Below are 12,169 nucleotides of genomic sequence, written 5' to 3' on the forward strand. Positions count from 1 at the left end.
CAGTGTGAAGTGCCAGAAAACACTTGGAAAACACACATTTGTGATTTTAGAAATGATTGCATGGTAGATTCCTTTTCACCTCAGAATGGTTGGATTTCATTAAGAGTTCAAAACAAATCCACTATGCATTAAGACTAAAAAGAACCTGTAGAGCTGTGAGTCTTCTCTCTTTCGTTTTTCAAAAGCAGGAAACTCTCACACCCCATTCAATTCAACTTTTTATTAAAGACATTCTTTTAACAAATATCAATCAGTATTTTTATGCAGTGCTTGATGCAGAAAACGGCTCTTCTGACTGCACATTCCTCACACATCAGGTGACGACTCAAACATCCATGTGACCCCCTTGTTAGGGTGACTAAAAGACCCCTCAATATGTGCTTCGAATTGATCAGCACTGTCCCTTTAAGCAGGCCAGCATGACAGTTGTAAAACTAGGTACTTCCCAGCCACAATGTAGAGCACTACAGGGGCCCAGTCAGGGTGTATCCGTGTCCTCTCAAACAAAAAAAAGAAAAAAAAAGGGGGAAGTAGATACTACTGAAAACCTTGCAGTATGTTGTGTGTGTTTGCTCCAGTAAGATGCTGTGAAACTGAATCCAGCACGGTCTGCTTCCACCTTTGCATCCTTCCTAGTCAGATCATGTGTCGGTGCAGAAGCTGCAGAAAGATCTGGCCGGCATGGGGGGTCTGCAACACCACCATCACAGCAGCAGCAGAAGCCTGCAAAACACAGGGCAGACAGGAGCGAGTCAGAGTCCCGATGTGACTGTTTGTGGACAAACCTTAGTTTCATAATGCAAGTTATCAAAAAAAAACTTTCAACTCTGTAAATGAGCTGTCCTTTCATTATGACTCGGGAGTCAGTGCTAAATTTGCTGTGAAATTCAGATGAGAGCGGGGAAAGTTTAACACTCACACATTTACCCAAAGCTCAGTTTATCTATCAAACAGTACACAAGATTAAGATCGAAGCTTTAAGGTTTCCAGTTAGCACAAGTAAATGATCTAAATAAAGTTAAGCTCTACTCTTCTTTTTGGGAACTATTAAAGCTGCATTAAGCTCAAAGGTGGAGTCACAAAACTGCCAGAATTTGAAAATAAATAGCCTCCTTTTGCAGGTGTCACCTCTTTGTTTTGAGCGGGTTCTTCACACAGGTTAAAAATACATCAGTTCTGACTTCTGGTGAACCCAAATCGCCCTGATATGCTTCCTGCAATTAACCTGTCGCACCGCCACATCTTACATTTTATGTCCACAGTGCCCCCTCATGAGTTTGACCCTCCAAAGCCTGGATCTAGCTCATTACACTGTAATGCATTACATACAGGATTGCAGTGTGCTGACAGATTGCTGATGTTTCTGTCCAGACGAGCCAAAACCCACATTAATCAAATCGTACCTGCAATAAAAATGCATAGAAGCAAGTAAGCAGAGATAATCGGCCAATCAAATGACTCAATTATGTCAGCTGACATCAATTAAACAGCGCCAAACTTGAGTTTAGCTTCAATCCCAGACATAAGGAAGTTTCAGTGGCTGAATGTAATCAGTTGTTGTTAAATCTAGGCCCTTTAAAATTAAAAACAAGTTAAAAGTAATATAGATCTATGACATGTAGGACTTGGGTCTCTAGCGTGACCTGCTACACCACCGTGGATATGAATCAGTACAGACGAGAGATAAAAACTAATTTGTGTTCAAGGACATGCAAATAGGGTGGGAAATTCACGTCTTGACACTCAAATCAGTAGATCAGAGGCTGTGACTACTTCACAAACTACCTTGAGACTGTGTTGAAATGATTGTATAATGCTCTTGAATCATAATTTAACCAATACACTGAGATCTGCTTTTTATTGGCCGGTTATTATGAACATCAAGCTCAAACTAATCCAGTCTAAACAATTTCAAGCCCCTAAACACAGCATTTTCTATACGTTTTGGCCTTTACTTCACATGTAAGGGCATGGAAAATGGAGCTTTTTAAAAAATTCCTGCATTCACAGTGGGTCTTGCAATGTCAACGGTACACTACTTTATCGCCTTTTTGACGTCAGACTGTCCTCTGTGTTATTGTTTGATTTCTTCTGATTGGCCAGCGTCTTAAAATGGTTAAGGTTGCTTTGGCATCAGATACATTAGTACAGTACAGTCAACGGCGGTTATGGACCACAACCACTCGTGAATACTTGACATCCTCTCTAAAAACGCGTAGAACCCAGTGGCGCCAGTGTCCAGCAGCCTCGCCTCTGTCAGTGCGCCCCAGGGCGGCTGTGGCTACAATGTACCTTGCCATCACCAGTGTGTGAATGTGTGTGTGAATGGGTGGATGATTGTGTATAGTGTAAAGCGCTTTGGGGTCCTTAGGACCAAGTAAAATGCTATACAAATACAGACCATTTACCATAGAACTAATTAAATTTTCCTGGGAGCTCTGTGTTTGGAATTTGCAAATTGGCGAAGGTTTTAAAGAAAAATAAAATACATTTTATTTCTATTTTGCTGTGTTTACATTAATATTAATATTTGATCATCAGTAAATACATCAGTGCATGTTTGAGGTATAGTTTTAATTCCTCCCCCAAATTATTAATTTATTACAGTTCATCTGGCTACCTACAGAACTTAAGCCCCTTTTCTATTAGTACCTACTCGGATCGACTCTGCATGGTTCACCACGGTTTTAAGGATTTTCCGTTAGGTCACAGTACCTGGTATCAGGTACTTTTTAGTACCTTCACAATCTGGGGTTCCAAGCGATTCAAGCAGGTACTAAAATGTGAGATTCGGTCAATGACGTCACTTGATGAGTCATGAGAGCGTCTCGTTCATGAAAATAAAAACTGTGGTCCTCCGAGTCTGACGAAAAGCCACAGACCGAGCAGCAGGTATATCTCTACGTCCAACTTTGTTGTAGCGTTTGTGTTGCATACATCACGGGACGCTCAGCAGGATTGCCATGATGACATCCACGCACATGAGGTAGTACTAGATTATAACGGAAAACCACCCGTGGCGAGTCGATCCAAGTAGGAGTAGATGCTAATGGAAATCGTCTCTAGAGGATAGAAACAAAGTATTGTGATAGTATTGATCCAGTACCTTTACCAGCGCTGGTATCGATCTTATAAATATTTGGATCAATCCGCCCATTTTTTTTTCTTATCATGAAAGTGTAAAATCCCTGCTTAAAAAAAAACACCTGTAGACAAAGGTTTATTGATTAGACTGTGCACTCCTTTGGAGGCTTTCATCTTTGGTATTACTAGACAAAATTACATTAGGTCCCTAAAAAAAACATCTGCTTTCAAGATTTTGTCATTATAAGATCATTTAATGCACGATTTAATCAAATGTGATAGTTTAAATGGCATTTGCATCATTTTAAATGCATTTCTTTAAAGTTCAAAACACGTTTGCGACTTTTACGAGTTCAAGGATCAAGTGAAACCGAAGCTCTTTGTGTTTGGACAAAGCTTCTAATAAAGTTTCTCCAGCTGTAACTAAATAAACTAATGAATTTGGCGAACAAGCACTCAGGCAGGCAGTTTAGTGTAGCTTCTAGGTATAAAGCTGAAGGCAACATTATAAAAGAAGCAGCACAGTGTTGCTGGGACTGCCACAGTCTTCCTCCACTTCCTGTCACTGCCCCTGATGGGGCATTTACTCAGGAATCTAAATCTGCCAATCACATGATGAAGGCGTTGAGTCACCTTAAGCTTGAGTAGGTTGCTTAAAAGAAAAACAAACCTCCAACAACAACAGTCTGGGACATCACCTTTTTTCTTTCGAATGGAAAAACTAACAATAAACGGTTTTGCTTGTCCATAGAGGGTGTTTCACGAAAACAACTGGTGTAAATATGTCTCACACATCAGAAAACCTTAAAATAATAAAACCGACACCACCACATGATTGGTTGGTGTTAGACGTCAACGCGGCACAACACTGGTGTAATCATCAAAGGTCTGGCTCTAACCTGCCTAACCACTTTCATCACTACAGCCCACAGACACCTGCCAAATTAGTTTTTTTTTAATAAGCAGAAAGGAAATCAAAAAAGATGCAACCAAACTCTAGGTTGCATTTTCCCCTTATCTTTTTAGTTTTATCTGAAATGATAAGCGAGTGAATGTGTGGTGACATCAGATTAAACTTATAGCTATGCCTTAAAAGCACTTAAATAACAGAGGATCTTGTCACTCTGACATATTTGGTGCTTCCATCATTGCCCTGTTATAGAAGCGTTACACGGTTTACACAGTGGTTGGCTCCCCAGGCAGCTGAGCGGTTGCTAAAGCAGGAAAGCCACGTGTCTGTGAAAATGTATTTCCAGCGGGTGACTGAGTGTTAAAAGGAATGTGGGCGAGGTTGTAACCAACACGACCCGGCTGGCACCGTGCCCCACTGCCTATTCACGTGATCTCACCCCTATTTGCAGTTTGGTATCTGAGTGCAGCTGAGTGATCCCACCAGCAGAGTGTCATATGTACCTTTATAGTAAGCGTTATGGAGAGGCTGGCGCTGCGTGCTCATATCTGGCTCTGATGGTGTACGGCACTTTCATTTATGCTCTGACGCTATTTATACTTTATAAGCAGCGAACTAACCGCAGGTATAACACTGAGGCATGCAGCCCGAATGACATTTCCCACAGTGACTTTGTTGCACTGCGGGAAATCCCATTCATCTGATGTTGAATAAACCAGGTCAGTCATTTGATAACAGTGGCGCTGGAAGGGAGTCACGTCTACAATAGGTCACAGAGAGAACTAGTTGGCTGAGGTCCACCAAAAGTCAAATTCTGCGCTATGAATTCTCAGCAGGGGCAGCACGGTGGCGCAGTGGTTATCACTGCTGCCTCACAGCAACAAGGTCCTGAGTTTGACTCCACCATATGTGTGGAGTTTGCATGTTCTCCCTGTGTTTATGTGGGTTCCCTCCGGGAACTCCAGCTTCCTCCTACAGTACAAAGACATTTACCTCAGTCTTATACGTGGGGTTAGTTTGCTGCTTATAAAGTATAAATTGTCTAAGAGCATAAATGAAAGTGCCGTACAATTTGCAATTCTAAATTGTGTTGTCTGTCTCTCTGTGTTAGCCCGATGGATGGATGGACTAGTCAGCGCTACAAGCTGCATATTAGCTGTCAAATCTAACCGATCTTTTAAAAACATTCATTCATTCACAAGCTTCCAGCCTCACCGTGCAATGGAATTCCAATATGTTCTTCCAATATGCGCACTGCTTCTCTACCTTAAATAAATAAACTAATTAGCAGAAAGTTATTAGAAGGTTTTACTTGTATGTGTTATTTTCATCTTTCATGTATAAATGAAGGTCGTTTAGAAGACAGATTAATTCTCTATAATCAAATTTTAAGCCATTAATGTCATGGAGCGCTGTGCGGCAGGCAGGAGGAGGACCCAAACGCAAAACTCACAGACACGGGGATGAACTCAAAATCACAGCTTTAATGCTGGAGTGGCAGAACATAGGAAATACAAAACTAAACTGGGAAAAGTAAACTAACATACGCAGAGACACAGGGAGATCCACACAACATGAGGGACGACGTCACGCTGAACAGAGGGAGACGCAGACAGAAATACACAGAGGGTTAACGAGGGGAGTGGGAACACATGGGGAACACAGGCGACACTGATAATCATAACGAGACAGGGCGGGGTGAACTGAACACTGACGGGAGAGGTGAAACAGGAAGTACAGAGGAGAGAGAGCACGAGTAGAACACCAACGTAACGGGCAGGGGAGACACGGAATAAACACGAAAGGGGACGAGGGCTCATAAATACATAGAGGGCACACAGGGGGAAGAGAGAGCACGGGGAGAACTTAGACATAATGGGCAGGGGAAGCATGGAATAAAACATAAGGAGAGACGAGGGCTCACAGATACACAGAGGGGCACACAGGGAGACATGAAGGGCGAGGGATCAAAACTAGAAGCCATAAAATAAAATCACACACAAGTACAATAATACGAAAATCACAAAGAACTAAAAACGCTGGGTCAGGAGACCCAGGACCGTGACAGTACCCCCCCCTCAAGGGCTGGCTCCAGACAGCCCAAACACAGAAAAACAAAACCAAACAGAAAACAACCCAGGGCGGGCGGCGGGGGCCCAGGACGGAGGGCTCGGAACAGAAAACAAAAGAAGAGCACAGCAAACACCGGAGCCCAAGAAAATAACTCAAACACAGAGCAGTTCAGGGGGCCGGCCGTGCGCGAGGCAACGGCGGCGGTGAAGGAGACGACGGAGCAGTTCAGGAGGCCGACCGCGCGGGAGGCGGCGGCGACGATGACAGCGCTGGTCCGGGGGCCGGCCGTGCGGAAGGCGACGGCGGCCACTCAGGCGATGACGGTGCAGTTCAGGGGGCCGGCCGCGCGGAAGGCAGCGGTGGCGGCTCTCCAGTGTCAGGCGCACCGGCCGAGGCCCGGAGGGCACGGGACCAGTCAAGGCGGGACCAGGCGAAGCACAGGCTGAGGAGGCTGCAGCAGGCGAAGCACAGGCTGAGGAGGCTGCAGCAGGCGAAGCACAGGCTGAGGAGGCCGCAGCAGGCGAAGCACAGGCTGAGGAGGCCGCAGCAGGCGAAGCACAGGCTGAGGAGGCCGCAGCAGACGAAGACTCTGAGGAGGCCGCAGCAGACGAAGACTCTGAGGAGGCCGCAGCAGACGAAGACTCTGAGGAGGCCGCAGCAGACGAAGACTCTGAGGAGGCCGCAGCAGACGAAGACTCTGAGGAGGCCGGGCCAGGCGGAGCTGCAGAGGCTGAGGCCGGACCAGGCGGAGCTGCAGAGGCTGAGGCCGGACCAGGCGGAGCTGCAGAGGCTGAGGCCGGACCAGGCGGAGCTGCAGAGGCTGAGGCCGGACCAGGCGGAGCTGCAGAAGCACAGGCTGGCCCAGGCGATGACGAAGCGATCGCAGATGGCGGCTGGACAGGCTCCTCGGGCCCTCCAGCTGATGCGGCGTGAGGCTGGACGGGCCCCTCGGACCCTCCAGCTGATGCGGCGTGAGGCTGGACGGGCCCCTCGGACCCTCCAGCGGAGACAGGAGGCTGAACGGGCCCCTCGGACCCTCCAGCGGAGACAGGAGGCTGAACGGGCCCCTCGGACCCTCCAGCGGAGACAGGAGGCTGAACGGGCCCCTCGGACCCTCCAGCGGAGACAGGAGGCTGAACGGGCCCCTCGGACCCTCCAGTGGAGACAGGAGGCTGAACGGGCCCCTCGGACCCTCCAGCGGAGACAGGAGGCTGAACGGGCCCCTCGGACCCTCCAGCGGGGACGAGGAGGTGCTGGCCGGGCTCACTGGAACCCCCAGCGGATGAGGCAGATGGCGGCGTGGGAGCCACGGAGTCCTGGATGAGCTCATCCGAGCTTCCAGCAGGAGCTGATGTAGAGCCAGAGAGGTTTGGGACCCCTGGCTGAATGTTAAGCCGAACAGAAGACCGTATTGCTATCGGGGACTGGGCCAATGGTTCAGGTGCGAGCTGAGCTACTGGAGGGGCGGATGAGAGTGGGAGCTGAGCTACTGATGGTGGTGAAGTAGATAACTGCACGGGGGACTGAACTGAGGGCGTCTGCGCTGGCACAGGGGACTGAACTGATGTCTGTTGTAACGGAGGTGGTGAGAGTGGAGTAGGCAGTGGGGTAGCTGACTTCACAGGAGAATGAACCAGAGGTGAGTGCGCAGGAGATTGAGCTAGAGGTGGTAGTGATAGTTGAGGGGAAAGTGGAGCTGGTGATTGAGTGGATGACTGTGCTAAAGGAGACTGCACTGGGGACACTGGAGACTGCACTGGGGACACTGGAGACTGCACTGGGGACTGCACTGGGGACACTGGAGACTGCACTGGGGACACTGGAGACTGCACTGGAGACTGCACTGGGGACACTGGAGACTGCACTGGGGACACTGGAGACTGCACTGGAGACTGCACTGGGGACACTGGAGACTGCACTGGGGACACTGGAGACTGCAGTGATGGTTGTAGTGGAGGTGTAACGGGTGAAGGAGTGGCTGAAGTGGCTGTGGGTCGGACGGCTAGTGGCTCAGCTACAGGGTATGGTAACGGCAGGGCTATGGGTTGAATGACTGACTGAGTAGCAGCCTGAGTGGCTGGGTGTAGTGACGGTTGTGGTGGAAGAGAAACAGGTGGTAGAGTGGATGATGGAGCTAAGGGCGACTGAGTGGCAGACCGAACTGATGACTGAAGCGATGGTAGAGGTGAAAATGGAGCTTGTGGTGGAGTTAATGGCTGAGCTAGCGGGGACACAGGAGACTGAACTGAGGGTGGCTGCGAGGGAGCTAACTGAACTGAGGGTGGCGGCGAGGGAGCTAACGGAGCTGTGAGGGGCTGCGAGGGAGCTAACGGAGCTGTGAGGGGCTGCGAGGGAGCTAACGGAGCTGTGAAGGGCTGCGCAGGCGATAAGCAGCTCGCATTGACTTCCGCCACACAAAACACAGCCCCTGAATGAACAGTCATAATGTCTGGAAAAGACACAGAGTTCTCACTCACCACAGCAGGTGAATTAGAAGGCCGAATGTCCGGCTGTGGGGTGGCGCGTCGGCGGCGTGAATGCCGTTTTCTTCGGGAAGCCGGAGGTGCGGTGATGGAGGAAACCGGCAACGACGGAGAGATCGCGGCCGGCTCCTCATCCTCCGACCACATTGCTGCGAGAAAAGCAGCGGGTGAGTGACAGTCAGAGTGGAGGGTGGATGGAGAGGAGTCCAGTGGCAGTAACGTGGAAATGTTTCCCGATTGTGGCGGTCGCTGTTGCGGTATGACGAGCTCGCGAATTTGTACTGTCTCCTTGGCTTTCTGCAGATTGGACAGTAGGCCCGAAAATCCTGAGAGCTCGTGGAGATGGGGATTCCCTTTGAGAATAGCCTCGATGGCGTTTATCCCAATGGACACGGCTTTAATGTCCGAGGCGTGGGAAACTCGCTCCCACAGGCCGAAGATGCGGGCCAAATCGCTTTCCCGGGAGGAGCCTGCTGGGTCCATGTCTGGTGACGTCGTACTGTCATGGAGCGCTGTGCGGCAGGCAGGAGGAGGACCCAAACGCAAAACTCACAGACACGGGGATGAACTCAAAATCACAGCTTTAATGCTGGAGTGGCAGAACATAGGAAATACAAAACTAAACTGGGAAAAGTAAACTAACATACGCAGAGACACAGGGAGATCCACACAACATGAGGGACGACGTCACGCTGAACAGAGGGAGACGCAGACAGAAATACACAGAGGGTTAACGAGGGGAGTGGGAACACATGGGGAACACAGGCGACACTGATAATCATAACGAGACAGGGCGGGGTGAACTGAACACTGACGGGAGAGGTGAAACAGGAAGTACAGAGGAGAGAGAGCACGAGTAGAACACCAACGTAACGGGCAGGGGAGACACGGAATAAACACGAAAGGGGACGAGGGCTCATAAATACATAGAGGGCACACAGGGGGAAGAGAGAGCACGGGGAGAACTTAGACATAATGGGCAGGGGAAGCATGGAATAAAACATAAGGAGAGACGAGGGCTCACAGATACACAGAGGGGCACACAGGGAGACATGAAGGGCGAGGGATCAAAACTAGAAGCCATAAAATAAAATCACACACAAGTACAATAATACGAAAATCACAAAGAACTAAAAACGCTGGGTCAGGAGACCCAGGACCGTGACAATTAAGGAGGCTTACGTTTGGTTGCGTGATGCCATAAGCTAGATAACTTACTCTTCAGACCCTCGCATTTTCAAAAATGTGAGATTAGGACTCGCTACAATTGATTTCTTTGTCGCCATGTCAGAGATAATTTCTTTACCTTGTGACTCTGCTTTTAAAGGATTTACAAAAGCTAGAATAGATCTCAGTCTAATAATTAAGAATCATTGCGTGCAGAGTCTTGTCACTCAGCAGACATCTGTCAGCGCAGCAACATTATATGTTCCTCTGCTGATTGTCTCTTTTGGGCGAGGACACCTCAAAGAGACATTATGCAACTCTCCCATAGTTTTCTGTTAAGGACTGTTTTAATAATAATAATGGTTTGGATTTATATAGCACTTTTCAAGGCACCTTACAATGCCACTATTCGTTCACTCTCGCATTCACACACTAGTGGAGGCAGCTACGGTTGTAGCCACAGCTGCCCTGGGGCAGACTGACAGAAGCGAGGCTGCCATATCGCGCCATCGGCCCCTCTGGCCAACACCAGTAGGCGGTAGGGTAAAGTGTCTTGCCCAAGGACACAACGACCAGGACAGAGAGCCCGGGGATCAAACCGGCGACCTTCCGGTTACAGATACGCTTCCCAACCCCCTGAGCCACGGTTTCATCCACCCTAACCATCAAAACATTATCAGAAACGGTCTTAGTGGAAGGGTGGCTGTCAAGAACCTATTCTTAAGAACAGGGAGCTCAAAATCAGTGGCAACAGGTCTTATGGACTGATGAATCCAACTTTGAAAAATTGAAATTGTCGCCAGTATGGTTGGAGGTCATGAGAGGTACGACAGTGAGTGTCTACAGCTATCTGTATGCATGGTTTGGAGCTGCATTTAAGGCAGTGGTGTCGGAGAACTTGTCAGAATTAGTGGAATTAGAGAAAACTACCATCACATTTTGAGATCCCATGCAACAACACTGATCACAAACACAGTGCCAATTCGGTAAAAGCATACATGGGTAGAAGAAGTGTGTTGGAGCACTGTGGGATCACCGTGACAGAGAACAGAGCAAAAAGAGCTTTGAATGTCCTTCAAGAAGCCGGGAGAAATATTTCTAAACACTATTTAAAGAAGTTACAAGAAAGTTCTCCTAAGAGAACAAAGGTGGTCTTACAAAATATCGACTTTTGAGTTCATCAGAACTGTACAAACTCTGCCTGATATCCTGTATTTGCAGATGCTTCAATAAATTGCGGCTCCAATTTCCCATTTTCCAAACAACATATCAAGAAATAAGAGGTGTCTCAAAACATTTGCACAGTACTGCATACCTACATAAAACAAAATACATAAAAAAAATCATGTAAATTGCTTCTTCTTTGCTACCTTTAAAGATAGTAAACAACAAAACTGTATCACAGCCAACATCTGGTGACAAACAGCTTTAATTCTGAGGTGATTCTGGTCCAGTCAGAGTCTGAAGTTGTGTTTTAATCCCTAATCTTTCCATAATTACGGATTATGAATTTGCCTCTGTTTTGACTCATGTCTTCAGTTGTCTCAATAGGAACAGCTACTCATGTTTATCCACCTACACAGCTGCTTGGATCTCGCCCATCTCACTGGAGGATATTCAGATTCTAACACACTTCACAAATTGGTTGTCAGTAATTTGGATTTATGTTGATTTTCTTATGTTGCGTACATACTTGGCTACACAGATAATTAAAACGAAAAATCACAGACAAATCGAAGGCAACTGAATTTTCTTCCCTCGCATTCACCTAAGTTCATCTGCTTCACACTACCTGAACGAAGCGTCTGCCCCTTAAAACTCATCCCACTCCAGCTGCTTAATGTCTCTGTTGTAACTTGAACCGACAGGAATGTAAAAGAGTGCCGATGCCAGCGCGATCTGCGACCTATCCATCACCGACAACAAGCTCATTACCCAAAAACCTCTTGAGCGGAGCTGCGAAACAGGAGGGCACCGGGGGAGGTGAAAGGTCTGACCTGGACTTTCCTGGGTTTGCAGGACCACCCCGAGCACAGCGAGATCTCAAAGCCAGACGAGAGCACCCGTCTCCTGATTCGACGTGACGTATATAATATTTACGTTTCAGATGCATAAGCCTCCCCGGGTGCAGCAGGGGATCCTCGTCACTTAGCACCGTGTGATGCTGAGTTCAGGGCCAGGCAGTCCTCGAGAGCTCCAGCCTCATTAGCGATCTGTGTTTCCGAGATTCACCAACTGACGCTGACCGACAGCTGCTCCAGAGGAAAGCCAGCGGGCTGAGAGAGCGCTTCCTAAAAAGAAAAAAGAAAAAAAAAATCACCCTTTCACAAAGCAGAGGCTTCATCTCACACTGTGACGCTCTAATTTCAGTGGAAGTGTGCTACACTATCCTTTCTCTGCCAAACCAGAAATAAATTGGCTCAGACTTTTCAGCTGCTCTTTGTAATGAGTC

At 47.9% G+C, this 12,169-nt stretch overlaps 1 long non-coding RNA gene across 3 annotated transcripts in view; it reads right to left on the reverse strand.

The window, feature by feature from the left end:
• Window positions 1-226: 226 nt before the first annotated feature.
• LOC146567218 (uncharacterized) overlaps window positions 227-12,169 on the reverse strand; it is a 42,969-nt gene continuing 31,026 nt past the window's right edge. For 2 of the 3 annotated variants that reach the window (XR_014893890.1, XR_014893891.1), the window contains 2 exons: window positions 11,818-12,008; window positions 227-723 (listed from right to left, as the gene is read on the reverse strand). This is a non-coding gene — a long non-coding RNA (uncharacterized LOC146567218). Of the gene's footprint in view, window positions 724-11,714; window positions 12,009-12,169 lie in introns of all 3 variants that reach the window. The other variant, XR_014893892.1, reaches the window with a different exon arrangement.

Source organism: Mchenga conophoros, linkage group LG9 (genome assembly GCF_057382185.1).
Source record: "Mchenga conophoros isolate Kocher_MC1m ecotype Shallow Benthic linkage group LG9, M_conophoros_male_GT1.1, whole genome shotgun sequence".
Lineage (NCBI taxonomy): Eukaryota > Metazoa > Chordata > Actinopteri > Cichliformes > Cichlidae > Mchenga > Mchenga conophoros.